Below are 17254 nucleotides of genomic sequence, written 5' to 3' on the forward strand. Positions count from 1 at the left end.
GAGAAAGAGACAGAGAGAAAGGGAGAGAGAAAGAGAGAGAAAAAGAGAGAGGGGAACCCCATGGCCCTGTGCCCAGTTCTGTTCCAGTCTCTCTCCCAGAGATTAATTTCTCTGTACTTTTGTCTGACTTTTCCTTTGGCCCCCTCCCCAGTTCCAGCCCTACGTCTTGCTCCTCTTTATAAGAAGTTTCAGCTCCTTTTTTTGTAGGGGAAGGATACGCTATAAGGATTTTATATATATGGATACTCTATAAGGATTTTATATATATATATATATTGCCCTTTCCAAAAGCTCCCCCCACCCCGAGGGCACATAACATCCACAGGGCAGGGTCTCTAAGGTGCAGCCCCTACTTCTCAGAGAAGGACAGGTTCCTCCAGAGCCTCAGGTCCCATTATCCCTGAGGGAGAAGTGAACCGAGGCCACAGAGGACGAGGGGCAGAGGGTAGACATGGAAGAGTTCAGACGGGCATGTGCCAGCCTCCCCTGGGCTGCAGTTCAATCTGTTTGGGAATGGGGGGATGGCAAGGCAGCTCCAGGGTGGGCGGTCAGGGGCTCTCCTCCTAGGTAGGGCTGTCAGAGAGCCAGGGATGCCAGGTTTCCTCTCCTTGAGGGCCCCTTCCCAGCAGGCTTTGATGTGTCTGCGAAGTTATTAGAGGATGTTTGGTCTCTGGGCTGGTGGCCAGGATAAACTCCCTCAGCAGTTACAGGCCAAACCACCTCCCCCCTCCTTACTCCACTTCCTTCCCTCTCCCCTAATCCTACCCAGGGCCCTCAAGCTTCCCTTCACCTTCAGCATTGACTTTTCCTAGCCTTCTAGACCAGGAGTGAGTGCAGGATGGCACATCTCTCCCCACGCCTAGTGGGCACCTTCTGGCACTTAGCAGGTAGAGGTTTCTTAGTGGACAACGTGGCATCTCCAGGGCATTGAGGCCTGTTCTGGTTTCCAGTGGTGGTGGATGAGGGAGGAAAGGGCAGAGGGGGGTGGGACTAAGGAGAAATTCAGGAACCAGGAGGAAGTGCAGGGGAAGAGGGGGTGAATTCTGAGAGGGGGGAGACCCTGTGAAGATGCCTGGGGCCTCAATGGTTCCAGATATGGGATGACTCAGCCTGAAAGGAGGGCAAAGGAGGGACCCCCAGGTCCAATTCTTTTCTAATTGCTGCTTTCATTTTCCTTCGTCCCCTTAATAATGCAACCATCATTTCAGTATTGAAGACTTTAGGTAGACCCTAGCCCCTTTGCACCCCAACTGTAGGATCTCCCTGCAGTCCTAAGGATTAAAGCTTCCTTTTCTGAGCACTGCCCCCAAGGGTACCCTTTCTCCCCAGGGTGCAACGTCCTTTCCCAACTTCCTCTTGCTGTAGGCCTCCCTTGCTCTCTTATTTCCAGATCGGAGTCTCCCTTATGAGGAATCAAGACCTGGGGAGAAGGGGAGGAATTCAGAGAGAGGTTTGGGGAGACAGAATAGCAGGAAGGGTGCAAGATATTGAGTTAGTGAATCTAGACTCAAATCCTGTCTGTGATTTATGGTCAGGGTAACTCTTGGTCAGTGATTACTGCTTTATGTCCCAGTTTCTTCAAAATGAGGGAGGTGGACAATTTGATACCTGGGATCTCTTCCAGCTCCAAAAATTGAACACAAGGGAAGGAGCGACAGACAGCCTGAAGCGGTCTCTTTGGGGTTACAGTAAGTGCAGAGTTGTGGATATATATTAGGGCTTGGGAGGGAAAGGAGGAGACTGTGTGTAGATGAGGGAGGAGAGGGGGGGGTGTGTGTGTGGGTGGAGCTATCTCCTGGGTACCAGCTAGTTTATCATTAGTAATAGTGGGTATTGACCGGACCCAGGAAGGGAGGGGCAGAGTAGGGCCAGTTAAGGGAAGTGAGGACCCTGGGGGGGAGGTATGGGGAATAGAGAAAGGGGAATAAGTGAGAAGATGACATATGTAATTAAGTGTGTGAGCACTGCTATATGAAATGTCTACATAGGTTCAGTGACAGATAGTATGTGTTTGTGTGTGAATGTATTGTGGTATGGGATGTGTGTGTGTGTGTGTGTGTGTGTGTGTGTGTGTGTGTGTGCTGTAGCTTGAGGGGGTGTTTGTACATCTGGGACAGGTTTATTTCTTGTTATGTGGGGATATCATGGGCTTAGAGGAGGTGATGAGAATGTCCCAGAAATGGGAAATCCAGTGCTTCTCATTAGGACAGCTGACTCTATCCAGGTCTTTAATGTACCCCTCTCATCCCTCTACACAAACCCCCAGAATGTCAGCAAACAGTGCCCTCGGCAACCTGCCCGACAACTCCAACCCGATCCACACTTCCCAAAGCTCTTCCCCAATTCCCGTCTCTTCCCCACCCAGGCCCGCTGCCTTATGTTTGATGTCTAGCCCACAGTAATTCTCCCCTTCCCCCCAGGGTCTGGGGAGGTGGCAGTAGCTCTGTTAACTGAGCCTGCCAACCTCTTCCACTTCGACCACAATCTCCAGGGTGGGTCTGTTGGCTCCACCTGGCTCCCTGGAGAGTCTTCCACCTGTGCCAGCCTCCCTGAGCCAGGGTAAACAGTCTTGCTAAGTGTCTGGGCTGGTGCCCACTTCTAGGCTGGGAGCAGTATTTCCCTGTCGACTCCGCTCCTGGCTGCTGCCTCTACCTCATTCTCCCACTAAATGACACGTTGAATAGACCCTAGCCCCATAAACAATATTTTCTTGGCAGAAGGGGCGGAGATTGGGTTCTGTGAGATGGAGAAGGCATTGGAGCAGCCTCCTGGTAATCACATTTTATCCTGAGACTATGTATTACCCTCTAAGGACAACCCCATCTTTCTGAGACTTGGCACTTCTAAGCCAGACGTGACCAGAGAGAGCAAAGGGAAACCCTTGCGTGCTAGAGGAACAGTTCTCAAAGGGTAGCTATTGGGATGAGTGAGTGAAAATTAGGTAGATGAATCACTGAAAACAACAATTCAGTCACTCCTTCATTCAGGAGGTACTTTAAAAATACTCAGGATCTCTAAGTGCATTGGTTATTTCTCTGGGTCAAGAGAGCAACTACTTAGTGTGATCTTGGGCAAGTCATTTAATTTCTTTAAACCTCCTTTTTCTCACCTGAAAAACAGCTCACTGGACTCTATAGCCTTTATGGTTCCACTCTGTAAAACAGCTAGCTGGACTCTATAGACTTTATGGTTCCATTCAAATCTGAATCTTGGGACCTTTAATTTTGTTATGCCCAATTTCAGTGCCAGCTATTCCAATTGCCTAATGACCTTATTAAATGATCAAAAGGACTTGATAATTTCATCTATGATCCTCATCAGAAAAGAGGTTGCACATTAATGAGGAAGCAACTCCCAATATACACTCAGACAGACTGGCAAAGCACTTTTAATTTATAGTCACAAAGAATTGTCTGGAACACTGAGCATTTAGGCAACAAGAGGCAGGGTTTGAATTCAGAGCTTTCTGATTCCAAGACCAGGTTTCCATTTACCATTCAGTGATGACCCCTTATTGATCTCAGTATGCAAATGATATCAAAGAATAAATTGACTAACAGAAATCTATCATTTATGTGCCAGCTACTGTCTTGGCTTTTGTCTTGTCACTGGTCTTCCATGAATGAAGGAGAGAATGAAGCTGATGACTCTGCACATTTCTGGTTCACTTAAATGCAGTTCACTCACAATTCAAGACAGAATCCTTGTGATGTCATTGATGCTTTTCAAAAATGAAAGACAAACAAGAACAAGGCACTGTGGTAAGGTGCTAGGGTTACAAATAAAAAAATTAAACAATCCCTGCCCTCAGATATCTTATAGTCTATCAGGAAACATGCATACATATCAGAGAATATAAATATATGTTTATATACATTTAAATGTCAGGGAATACACACATATGTATCAGGGAATATATATACACGTATGTACATATATGCATATAAATGCCAGGGAACACAATACAGACATATATAAACATTCACAAAATACATATGGGATAAACATTTATATATATATATATATATATATATATATATATATATATATATATATATATATATATATATATTTTTTTTTTTTTTTTTTTTTTTTTTTTTTTGCAAGGAGCTAGGGGAATAAGGAAAGGTTTCACTTAGAAAACAAAGCTTGAGTAGAGTTTTGAAGGAAACAGGATTTTTCAGAGATGAGAAAGGAGTGCATTTCAGGACTAAGGGACAGATAATATAAAGATAAGATTAGATGTAGAGTGTTGAGCATGATAAATGGCAAAGTCAGTTTGGTTAGACCAGTGGTCCTCGAACTTTTTAAATAGGGGCCAGTTCCCTGTCCCTCAGACTGTGGGAGGGCCGGACTATAGTAAAAACAAAAACTCACATTCTGTCTCCGCCCCTCAGCCCATTTGCCATAACTGATGGACACATAAACGTCCTCAGCAGCTGCATCTGGCCCATGGATGGTAGTTTCAGAACCCCTGGGTTAGACCATAGAGGACAAGAAATTAATGCTATATAAAATTAGAAAGATAGGAAGAGGTCAGGTTGTAAAGAACTTCATAAACTAAAGAGAAGAACTTATATTCATTCCTATAGGTAATAAGGAGCCACTAGAGTTTATTGAATAGGGAAGTAATATGGTCAGACTCACGTATTTGGAAAATCACATAGAATTGGTGAAAGATTTAAAGCAGGGAGACCAATTAGGAGTCTGTTTTAAAAAGCTAAGTAAAGGGGAAGCTAGATAACACAGTAGATAGAGCACCAGTCCAGGAGTCAGGAGGATCAGAGTTCAAATCCAGCCTCAGACAGAGATCCCAGTGAGGACAAATAGTAGGGTTAGGATGGGTAAAGCATTGGAAGAGTTCAATCCTATGAGACAATGAAGGGATTTGCAAGAAATGGGACACTTGGTGATGGGTGATGATGGTATCCCAGTCATGGGAGTAGAAGAGATTGAAAATTTGGGAGATTAGGGGTTTACAAAGACTTCAACATGCATGTTGATAACCTACAATGAGGTCAGGAGTTGTGGTGGAGTGGAATGCAAAAAGCTAGCCAATCAATCAGTTAGCTAGTATTTAATAAGCCAGGTATTGAATTCCTTGAGAAAGGCCTGGATGGGGGATGGGCAAGGAAGGTAACAGTTATCGCTTCTTGTTTTTTTACTGGTTGATAAGGTTGAATAGAGCAAACCTCCGAGGGGAAGACGTTGCTAAGTAATGGCAACAAAAGGAAAGTTTGGAAATGGTGGAGAGCCAGAAGTATTCTGATTCTCCCTCAAGGACCAGTCTGTCAATAAACATTTTAAACACCTACTATGTGCCAGGCAGCAGGGATACAAAAGACAGTCTCTGCCCTTAAAAAGCTCACAATCTAAAAGGAGAGAAAACATGCAACTATGTAGATGAGATAAATAGGAATTAATCCACAGAAGGAGATCATTAATGTTGAGAAGGATTGGGGAACTCTATAGAATATGGATTAAAGTATATGTGGGGGATGGAAAAGTTATGAGAATAACAGCTGGTGCTGGAGAGGGGAACCACATTTCTGTAAATAGGGACATTCTAATAGATATGGAAAGATTCAAATGTAGGGGGAAGGGGAATGACATAATACTTCTTTCCTGATCCTTCCCCCTCCTCTATGGCTATATCATTTGTATCAGACCAAAAAAAGCAAAGTAACACATTCATATGTTAGATGTGGACTCACATTGCTTGAGTTTCAACCAGCCAAATTTCACTCCAGCACTCTGCACCCAGATCCTGATACCCTGATTTCCCTAATTTGATACCTGGGTATCAAAGCCTAACTGCTGCTGTGCCTTTGTGGGCTTCTCATTTTCTTCCTTTATTTTCTCTGGCTTCCCTCTGTTCCTCTCGTGGCCCCTCTCTTGGAATCTGTACTGTCTCTTAGTCCTCCTCGGAGGACAAAAAATGAAGAGTTAAAAGTGGGAACTTGGTTAATTCAATTGTGTCTGGTCTGAGTTCCTGTAATAGGTATAATCCAGTGTGGAGATACTGAGAAAGAATAAACACATAGCCCAAACCTTCCAGAAGTCCCTGGCCTGAAGAAAAGGCTCAATCCCTATCCTCAAAAAGCTTCTGGGGATGGCAGATTACAGTTAGCCGACAAGAATTTATTAAGCACTTCTTGTATAACAGGCTTGCTAGGGATACAGAGAACAGCAAAAATAAAATCCCTGCTCTCTAGGTTTGACTATAGATTGTTGTTGTTGTTGAGTTATGTCCCATTGTCCATTACTTCATTTGGGGTTTTTTTTTGGCAAAGATACTAAAGTGATTTGCCATTTCTTTCTTCAGCTCATTAGGGTCACATAGCCAGTAAGTGTCTGAAGTCAAATTTGAACTCATATCCTTCTGACTCTAGGCCTAATATTCTACTATTATACCATCTAAATGCCTCCTAATGAGGGAACCAGAATGTAAATAACTAGATATCTCAAGATATGATTCTGGCAATGTTAATGGAAGACAACCTTAAAGGAAAGGAACCAACAAGAAGAAAGCCTCCTGCTGAGATAGGATTTGTGTTAAATTGATAAGGTGGTGATATCTTTAACAGTAATTGAGAGGTTGGGAAGACAAGCGGGCTTAAGAGGAACAGATAAAACTTTCTCATTTTAACATGTTGAGTTTGGGATGTCCATAAGATGTAAGGTTTGAGGTGTCCCAAGAAGCAATTATAAATAGAGAAGTAGATATATAGATCCAGGAATCATTTGCAGAAAGCTGACAATGAACCCCAAAGTAGATGATATCACCTTTGGGGAAACTATGATCAAGAATCAGCAATGATAAGATTGATGAAGACTTAAAAGCATGAGTGACAGAATGGACATGAAGATAGTGCAGATGGAGAAGAGAAGGGGGTCCAGAATAGATCCAATGTTAGTGGGGTTTAGTAAAGGAGATCGAGAAGGAATAAATACTCCGTAAGTAGAAAAGCTAGGAATGGGCAGTGCTACAAAACTAGAGAAGAAAGCTTCCAGAAGAAGTGGGCTAATGCATCAATTGTAATATAATAGAGATCAGAGAAGGGTGAGGACTGAGAAGGGCCATTGAGTTTGGCATTTGGGTCATTGGTGGCTTCGGAGAGAGTCAGAAGTCAGATTTTGAGGGTTTAGAAGACAGTGGGTGGAGAGGATATTTGGTGTAAACACACACACACACAAATGTGTTAATAAAGGAGTGCAATCTATGGATATCAGCGGTGGAAGCATGAGGAAGTCTGATGATTGTTAAGCTTGGCTGAGTTGGGTCAGTTGTGTGTGGCAAGTCAGAGCAGAATTATTGAAAGAAAGAAATATGGAACAGACTGTGAGGAAAAGAAGGGACAGTGGATAAGGGATTGCCTAGATAAAAGTTTAAACATAGAAGCATGAAATATACCTTCTGGAGTTGAGAACAATTTGTCTTGTGTGGCTGCAGTGGAGTGTCAGAGGCAGGGAATCCTGGGAAACCAGGAGGGACAGTTGGGGAATGGGACTGTTGAGAAGGGAGCCATGTAGGCTAGATTGAAGAAGAGAAGATTCTCAAACAGAGATAGGCAAGTTGATTTGGGTTGCTCGGTGAGCAATTTGAGTAGATAAGTAGTGGGATTGGGATTGAAGTTGGAGAAAGAGTATGCATGCATGGAAGATAGCCAAAAGGTAACTGGGTACCTGGGCATCCTTCTGTTCTATATGTAATCTCTTACCTAGCATCCTTACCCAGCAAGAATCAGGGTCCTTGTAGGCTTTAAATTTTTTTGACATTCCAGAAAAACTTTATTTTAAAAACGGAGTTGCAAATGCATAACAAATCCATTCATTTGATGCAATGCAACAAGCATTTATTAGTGTCTACTAGGTGCCAGATATGATTGCTGAAATCATGGAAAGAAAGGAAGGAAATAAACATTTATAAGTGCCTACTATGTGCCAAACACTGTGCTAAGCTTTCCTCCCTCTCCCAATTGTCTCATTTGATCCTCCCAACAATTCTCAGAAGTAGATATTATTATTATCACAATTTTACAGATAAGGAAACTGAGGCAGACAGGAGTTAAGTGACTTGCCCAGGATGACACAGTATCTGAGGTAAAATTTGAACTCAGATCATCCTGACTCTAGGCTTAGCCGTCAATTCACTGTATCACCTAGCTGTTTCAACATGTATTAGGGTCAAAGACAAACGTGCTCTCTGGGAGTTTATATTCTTCTTTTGGGAAGCTACTTCTAATCAAGAATCAGCAGTGACAAAATTGATAAGGACTTAAAAGCATGAGTGACAGAATGGACACAAAGACACTAGATTTTGCCTTTCTTTAAGGATTCTGGGGGTAGGATGGATGAGGTGGGGGAGAGGGGGGGTGACTGTTCCAAGAGATAAAAAATAATGGGATACTCTGCACTCTAAGACTTGGAATGTGTGTCCTTTTCCTAGCAAACCCTCAAGTTTGGGACTCAGTCATCCTGTTCCTCCTAGGTTCCTTCCCACAACCCTCCTGCACCCCCACTCTCTACGACTCCCTTGAGGAGAGCTATTTGGCCTGCTTGGGACTAGTCCAAAGACAATAGGGCCAGACGGCCAGAGAGAAGGAGGCCCAGGCAGTATAAATATCCCAGTCTGGAGAGTATAAGCTAGGGAGGGAGGAAGGAGAATTGTGGTTGCCTTTGGGCAGTGTGTAATTTAGGATTTATTTCAGGGCCATGGTTCTTTCTCGAACAGGGTGGAGCTGGGGATATTTTAAGAGGTTTTTTTTTGAGGGGGGACAGGGAAGGGGAACTCCCCCCTATTGAGTTGGCCACAGTATAGAATGGGGGCCCCTCCCAGGATGCCTGTTAGCTAGCCACGTTCTATATCCTAGTAGGTTAGGTCCCTATCCTGTCTTGCTTTGTCTCTCCCAGCCAAGCCTCTGAGACAAAGTGTAGGAGGGGCCAAGTAGAGGAAAGTTCCGTGGCCGGGGGTGGGGTGAGGGGGGAGACCTCCCACTGAGAAGACTTCTTTGGGGCCCCTAACATGGGGGATGGGGAAGTGGGGGAAGGGATGTTTAATAGGAATCAGGGTCCTTGTAGGCTTTAAATTTTTCACATTCCAGAAAAAACTTTATTTAAAAAACAGAGTTGCAAATGCATAACAAAATAACAAGGTGAATAATGTGTTTATACAAAATAACCTATTAGGAGGCCAGATTTTATCGCTGTTGCTTATTTCTTGTGCTGCTCTGGGCAATACACTCACTCCTCTGGACTTCATTCTTATGCACTTCCATTTCCAGAAGTGAGTTCTGTCAAGATTGCTCTCCAGTTATAAATCCTATAATGATTCCGTGAATGCACGTCCTTATTCCTTAGGAGAAAGCAGTATTTTAGGTCTCTCCAGAGATTGTGGGAAATTCTTAGTTCCTATCTGCTCAGCCTCAGGCCACTGTTAAGAGTCCTCCCAGAACCACTGTGCATTGGGATGGGAATGGGAGAGCTGGAATGATGTTGATCTTAGCCTCAGGGGTCAAAATATGGATACAGTTCATTGACTGTCCAGTATCTATCTATCATTTTTATTAATCTATAAATATGCCACATATGAGCGTAACTTGAATAAATGTTTCCTGAAATGGCACTAGGTTTCACAGGCATACAGCAATGCAGTCAGCATAATGGCTCTGTAAACCTTCAGTCTGGTAGTCAATCTAATACCTTTCCTCTCCCACACTTTCCTTCCGAGCAATGCATATGTCAGCCTCATTATCAACATGTACATCCCTTGAAAGTATACTGCCAAAGTAAGTGAGCTTACAGTATTCAAAACTTCATCATTTACTGTAACTTATGGTTCCACATATGGATGGTGAGATGCTGGCTGATGGAGTACCTGCATTTCCTTGGTGTTAAGTGTTAGATCAAAATTAGCACAAGCTACAGAGAATCTATCCATACTTTCTTGCATCTCAGCTTTGGAGGCTGCATCAAGTGCACAGTCATTTGCAAACAAAAAATCATGCATCAACATTTCTTCTTCTTAGTTTTGGCTTGTAACCCTTTCAAATTGACGAAATTACTATCAGTGCAGTAGGGACTTTGATGCTATGTTGATCCTCCTTGAAGGAGTTTGACATCATAGCCGAAAAGAACGTGCTAAAAAGCACGGGAGCAAACACACAATCTTGTTTCTCTCCATTGGTCTTTGGGAAAGATCATGAGCGTTGCCCATTGTCCAGAACCTGGGCAGGAGTGCCATCATGAAATTGACATACTATATTGATAAACTTCTCCAGACAACCACATTTTGACATCATTTTCCTTAAGCCCTGGTGACTGATGCTATCAAAGGCTTTGGTCAGATTTACAAATGTATACAGATCTGTGTTCTGCTCCAAGCATTTTTCCTGGAGTTGTTGGGCAGGAAACATCCAAAACAACATAAGCGCCCTTACTTTCAGATAGATGACCATCTTCCAGGTATAGGACCAGCCTATTAAGGAGGGTTCTGGCAAGAATCTTGCCAGCAATGACTAAGAGAGAGACCCCCATGTGATTGTCAAGGACAATCTATTCCCTTTACCTTTATAGAGCTTTAGGAAGATTCTGAAGATCACCTGGCAGGATAATCTACAGACACTGAGGTTCTTCCTCAAACTGCCTGGCATTCAAACTCTGTTACAGAGATCACAACTCAGTTGGGCTGGCCGTGTTGTTTGAATGTCAAATACATGTTTGCAAAAAAGACTATTTTATGGGAAACTCACACAAAGCAACTGACCACAGGGTGGTCACAAAAGGTGATACAAGACACTCTCTCTCTCTCTCTCTCTCTCTCTCTCTCTCTCTCTCTCTCTCTCTCTCTCTCTCTCAATTTCTCTCTCTTTCTCTTTTTAGTTTATTTATTTTTAATACACATTGTTTTATGAATTATATTGGAAAAATCAGAGTAAACAGGAAAAACCATGGGAGAGATTAAAAAACAGAAAAAAGAAGTGAACATAGCAGGTGTTGATCTAATTGCAGATGGCATTTTCTGTCCAAAGTCTATTGGGATTCTTTTGAGAAGAACCAAACCTTTCATAGTTGATCAAAAAACATTCCTGCTAATATTGTGTACAATGTATTTCTGGTTCTGCTTGTTTCACTCAGTATCAGTTCATGTAAATCTTTCCAGACCTTTCTATAATCAGCTTGTTCATAATTTTTATAGAATAATAATATTCCATTATCTTCATGTACCACAATTTGTTCAGCCATTCCCCAATTGATGGGCATCCACTCATTTTCCAATTCTTTGCTACCACTGAGGTCTCTCTTAAGAACTTTAGAATTGATTGTATGCCATGGGAGACACTGGCAGAGGACCGATCAGCATGGCACGCCCTTATTAGAGGAGGTGCTGATCTCTATGAGCAAAACAGAATTGAATTAGCTCAGAAGAAATGAGAGATGCACAAAGTTAGAAAAGCCACTCCAAATGGACTATTTGTATCTGACCTGTGGGAAGAGCATTCTCAGCTAGCATTGGTCTGATCAGTCATAATCAGACACACTGATTTGACTGTAACATAATAATCTTATTTTGGTCCTCTTCAAGAACAAAGGACAACAACTGACTGACATTGAATAAATAAATAAATGTACATATATATTCTGGGCCATCTCTAGTCATCTGACTTTTGTCTTGCCATTGAGTTTTGATGACTGTGGAAGAATGAGGCTGCTGACTTTATGTTATTCTGCCTCACTGAAATTCAATTTGTATGCAAGTCAAGACATCATAGATCTTCAGGAAAAAAAAGAACAAACAAGAACATATTTACATCCATATATCTATTTGCCTATCTATCCATCTATCAATCTATCTATCTTGCTTTCTGTTTATTATCTATCCATCTAACTATCTGATACCTAAAAATCTTAGTGAGGCAGTTAGGTGGCTCAGGGGATAAAACACTGGATCTAGAATCAGGAAGTACTGAATTAAAATTTCATCTCAGACACTTACTAGTTGTATGGCCTTGGACAAGTCATTTAATCTCTGTCTCGATTTCCTCAACTGTAAAATGAGGTTAATAATAAAAACCACATCCCAGGGTTATTGTGAAGACCAAATAAAATAATATTTGTAGGGTACCTGGCACTTAATAGGCACTACATGAATGCTAATTACTGTTATTATTATCATTATTAGCATAAGGGCTTAAAACTACACTAATTCCAGAAATGACAAGCAGGGTGATTTCAGACAACCTCAGAATGACTTACATGAACAGATACCGAGTGAAATGAGCAGAACCAGGAAAACAATATACATGGTAACATTAACTCTATATGATGAACAACTGTGAATGACTTACCTATTCTCAGCAATACAATGATTCAAGATAATCTCAAAGGACTCATGATGAAGCATATTATTTATCTCCATAGAAAGAAAGTCTGAATTCAGACTGAAACATATTTTCACTTTCTTTTCCTTCTTTTTATATTTGTAAAGAATTTCTTGTACAAAATGACTAATATGGAATGTTTTATATGATGGCACATGTGTAATCTAGATCAGATTGCTTGCCATCTCAGGAAGGAGGGAGGATAAGGAGGGAGAGACAAAATTTGTCAAAACTTTAAAAAATTTTAAATTGTTTTAACATATATTTTAAAACATATCTCAATTCTGTCTTTGCTCATAGGGCATACCATGCTGAGTGATCCTGTGCCAGAGTTTCCCATATCATATGTTTTAAAATATGTTTTAACATAACAAATTAGGAGAAACAAAATGTTGTATAAAAACTTGCATCAAGACTTTTAGGACACTATATATCTATATAGAGAGACATAATCCTGTAATATTTCATTTGAACTGTATTTTCCAATTGTCAAATGAGTGTTCAATATCTTCACATCTTGACAGTCTCTTAAATTTGCTTTGTCTAAAACCAAATAATCATCTTTTCCCCTAAACATTCCTTTTCTCCAAATTTACCTATTTCTTTTTGAGAACACCATCATTGACGCAGTTACAATTTCTCAGGTATTCTTGCCTCTTCTTTTCTCCTTAATTCCCACATCTAAAACAACAGCCAAGTAGATCCAAAGCCTCCCTCACATCCAATCCTATTTCTACACTTATAGAAGCACTACTCTATTTGGACCTTTATCATTTCTTACAATAACCTCCCAATTAGTCTACTAGTTTCCAGCCTTAGTCTGCTCCACTTTATTCTTCACATAGTTGCTAAATTGAAATTCTGAAAACACAGATCCAACCCCTGTCTGTCCTGCTCATTTTCATTGGCTTCCCATTGCATTTAGGATGAATAACAAACTGCTTGGTATTAAAAGTCTTTCACAATCTTTGCAGACATTCCTATTATTCCCTTTCACACACCCTGTGTCCCAGACACATCGACTTATTTGTTGTTCCCCAACTTTCACACTCCATCTCCCCGCATCATGCACCTCTGAGTCTTTGCAAAAGCTGCTTTCCCATTCTGGAAACCATTTGCACCTCAGCTCTACCTCTTACTATTGTCAGTTTTCTTCAAGTCTCTCTGCAAATCTGTGAGTCTTTCCTAAACTTCCCAGCTGTTAATACTCTCTCCCACCTCAAATCAACTCATATTTTACTTATCTATTTATTTCCCAGTAGAATGTCAATTCCCTAAGGCAGGAAATTCTTTCAATCTCCAAAATATTTCTCATCTCCATCCTCTTTTCTCCACTCATATCTACCATTACCTTAGATCAGGCCCCTATCACCTATACCTTAAAATATTGTAGTCACCCTCTATATGGTCCTTCTCCCTCATATCTCTTCTCTTTTTCAATCTATCTACTATACAACTTCCAAAATAGTTTTCCTACTGTGCATACTCTGTCACTCCATAAACTTCAGTAGCTCCCTATTACCTCAAGGATCAAAATAATTAGTTCTATAGTTTAGCTTTTAATCTGGCTCCATTCTAATTCTCCAACCTTAATATTATTTCATTTTTCTTCTTGTATCCTTAAGAAGCAGAACAGATCCTTGCATTTAGTAGACCATTAAAAATGTCTTTTGACTTAACATGTGGAACTATAACCTTGTTATTCCTTGGATGTCCTGACATACCCTTGGATATTCTCACAAATAAAAGGAAGGCCATATTAGTTGGCAGCTCCCCCTGGAGTGGGGACTTCATTTGGAAAGTTGGAATTCTGGGTTCCTCTAAGCAGTATGAACTTCCTAGGAAGTGTAAACCAAATCAGAGTTTCCACTCCAACTCTTGTTACCAGTTAGGGTTTAGATATCTCACCATTGCTTCTCTCTGAATATTCTGGGATGAGACTCCCTCTTCTAGGCACTTGACCACAATGATAGACTTCTGCATAAAGTTGGAGGCAAGGAAGGAAATAAGCATTTACTAAGCCCCTACTTTGTGCCAAGTACTTTTACAAATGGTTTTTCATTTGATCTTCACAACAACCCTGGGAAGTAGTTGCTAATTTTTATCCGCATTTAACACCTAAAGAAACTGAAGCTACATCGATCAAATAACTGATTCAGGACTACAAGCCTCTGACCAGAGACCACATTTGAATTTAGGTCTTCCTTACTCCAAGTTTGGCTCTCTATCCATTGCACCATCTGGTCTAAGTAAGACAACTACTGTTGCTCATCTTCGTAGGAGAAAAAAAGCACATTGGTTTTTGAATACCTTCTTAAACTGCCTCATTCCTTTCCACCTTCCCTATTATTCATAGCAGGAAATTTGTCTTTGTAACTGGGATCATCAACCCCCTCATTTCTCTCCCCTTTTAATAGAGCATGTTTAGAACCATTCTTGGTTCTGAGGAACCACATGGAAGCTCCTTCTGATCATGTGTGACTCATCATTGAGGTATTTGTTCTTTTAGATTAACAGCCTGGGAACTGAAAGAGTTGATGAGTCAGAAAATGTAAAAAAAAAAAAAAAATAATTCATTTTCCTTCACCTGATCTTTCTTTCCTGTTCTGAAAAGGGAAGAAGTTTTTCAAGCCATTTGCCCTGAGAGTCAGATGGGAGCAGGGCTAGTTGCCCCACCTGCCTTCTGTTTGGTTTTGAGCACATGGCATCTTGAACCTGAGCCCAGTTTTGGGCTAACTCTTTTGTTCTTTTCTCATCTTAGATGAATAAATATTTTGAGATAAACATGACCCGGCTTGGAGACCTTGTTAGCCAGAGAGTGTCAGAGAATTCTGAGAATGTCTTGTTACAACAGTGACTTTGTGGAAGGGAAAAGTTCTTCATTGGAGAAGATGATCACTAACAAGATTGATCGGCTCAAGCCTTGCTGGTTTACCAGCAGTTATTTGGACAGTGTTGATCTCAGATAAAATATAAAATGCCTAATTAGCAGTCTTGTAAACTGTTTATGTTCTATTGAAGCTTGAATATCACCTTTCCAGAAAACTCATTATGATGGCCTCAAACCTATTGATGAATTGGGGGATGTTCACCTCAAGTATGTGAAGACTTCGCCTGGCAGAATGGGCAGGTGAGAACAATTGTCAATTGCCCTCTTCAAAAATAAAGGACAAGCAACAAAAGCAGTTATAAATCAAGCTACTGAATCCTAGTAAACATTTGTTTTCTGTCAAAAACACACATGTGAGTGTCCTGTGTTTAACATTCCTTTGTGTGAAAGAATAGATTATCTATACATTAAGTCTCTTTTTTACTATTCATCTTTTGGGGAGGCTCTGGGTGTAAATCATTAAGTAAAACTGTTCTCAAGATATTAAGGTGAGAAATTTAATGAATTGAAGAGTATAGGAAAAGGATGCCCCTTTTATTAGAGACAGGCTAGCACAGGATTTAACCTGATCCAAAGCACGTACCTGAATCCAGAATAGCATACTGACACAGTACCCTCATTTCTGTGAGGCTGCTCAAGAAGTCTCAAGTTTAGAATTTGCTCTTATTTAATTATTTGAGAATAAATATCTTTCCAGAAAAACCCAATCTCTGACTCAGATTAGGAGAATCTGTAGGAATCAGATTCTGGAGACTAGAGAAGGACCAGAAGCAGCAGTGAAGAGACAAGAGGGGAACCGGTGCTTTAGTTGTTCTATAGCACTAGCCCAGTGAAGCACCTGTGATATAAGGACTTTGATTACATTTCTCCCTCCACTAAAGTCAGACCACCTTTATGCCTTAGGACAAAGATAGGATTCAAGGGAATTGATGTGACAAACACACACACAGAGTCAATTCTGATATAATACTTGTTTGGAAAACATGAAATTATTCTAATAAGGTTGATATTAGGGAACAATTTGAGCATAATTTGAATTTCACATTTACTCATGTATAATTTGTCCCCAGAAATAGTAGGAAAGCAGAAAACTGCATCTAGCTGAAGCCAGTTTTGAAGGAAGGTATAAAATGCACATTATCTCAAAGATCTATCAGTTACTTCAGTTAAATTTCCATTGTGTTTTACTATTCTTTTGCATTTATGACTTTTTCTATGTAAAAAAACACTCACTAAATCTGTTTAAATTTTTTATTTATTATCTGTCTCCTGGTACAGTAGGAGCTGTGGACAGAGGAAGGCTGGACTGAACCTACACATTCCCCCTCCACTCCTACTTTCTGCCATGGGCATGGCCTTAACCCTGACCCCTCATCCTGGACTTGCATTTGCTAAGGCTACTGTTGACTTTAACAGCCAGGCCCTGTGGAAACCAGGGTGAAGGCCAATCAGCAGTCCAAAGTTGAGGATGCTGCCACTATTTATGTATTTCTTAACCATTTAACATGAATAAAACTAAGCTGCTTTTAAATAAGGTTCTTGTTTTTTTTTTTAAGTTACTCCAATTTGTACAAAAATATTTATAGGGGTAGCTAGATGGCATGATGGCTAGAGTACTGGCTATGAAGTCAGGAGGATCAAAGTTTAAAATGTGGCTTTAGATACTTAACACTTTCTTGATGTATGACCCCAAGAAAGTCACTTAACACCTATTGCCTTGCCAAAAAGAAGAAAAAAAAAACCTCTCCATCTACTAAGTTACTAATGGTACTTTTATTGCCGTGTGTGTGTGTGTGTGTGTGTGTGTGTGTGTGTGTGTGTGTGTGTAATGGAATATTATTGTAGTATAAGAAAGGCAATTGGGATAATTTCAGAAAACCTGGAAAAACTTACAGTGATGTGAGCAGAAGCAGGAGATCATATCATAGGCTTTACTCTGCCATCTTGGCTCTGCCCTCTGATAAATAATTATATAGCTTTGTGC

The 17254-nt window shown here is 40.9% G+C and overlaps 1 long non-coding RNA gene across 5 annotated transcripts; it reads left to right on the forward strand.

Moving 5' to 3' along the window:
* Positions 1–755: 755 nt before the first annotated feature.
* LOC141541329 (uncharacterized) lies at positions 756–16789 on the forward strand. 5 transcript variants are annotated; one of them, XR_012481749.1, is made up of 4 exons: positions 756–887; positions 1574–1688; positions 15142–15510; positions 16549–16789. It is a non-coding gene; the product is annotated as an uncharacterized LOC141541329 (long non-coding RNA). The 5 variants fall into 5 exon arrangements; XR_012481750.1 differs by having other exon boundaries at positions 15402–15510; XR_012481753.1 differs by having other exon boundaries at positions 15422–15510.
* The last annotated feature ends 465 nt before the right edge of the window (positions 16790–17254 follow it).

Source organism: Sminthopsis crassicaudata, chromosome 4, assembly GCF_048593235.1.
Source record: "Sminthopsis crassicaudata isolate SCR6 chromosome 4, ASM4859323v1, whole genome shotgun sequence".
Taxonomy (NCBI): domain Eukaryota; kingdom Metazoa; phylum Chordata; class Mammalia; order Dasyuromorphia; family Dasyuridae; genus Sminthopsis; species Sminthopsis crassicaudata.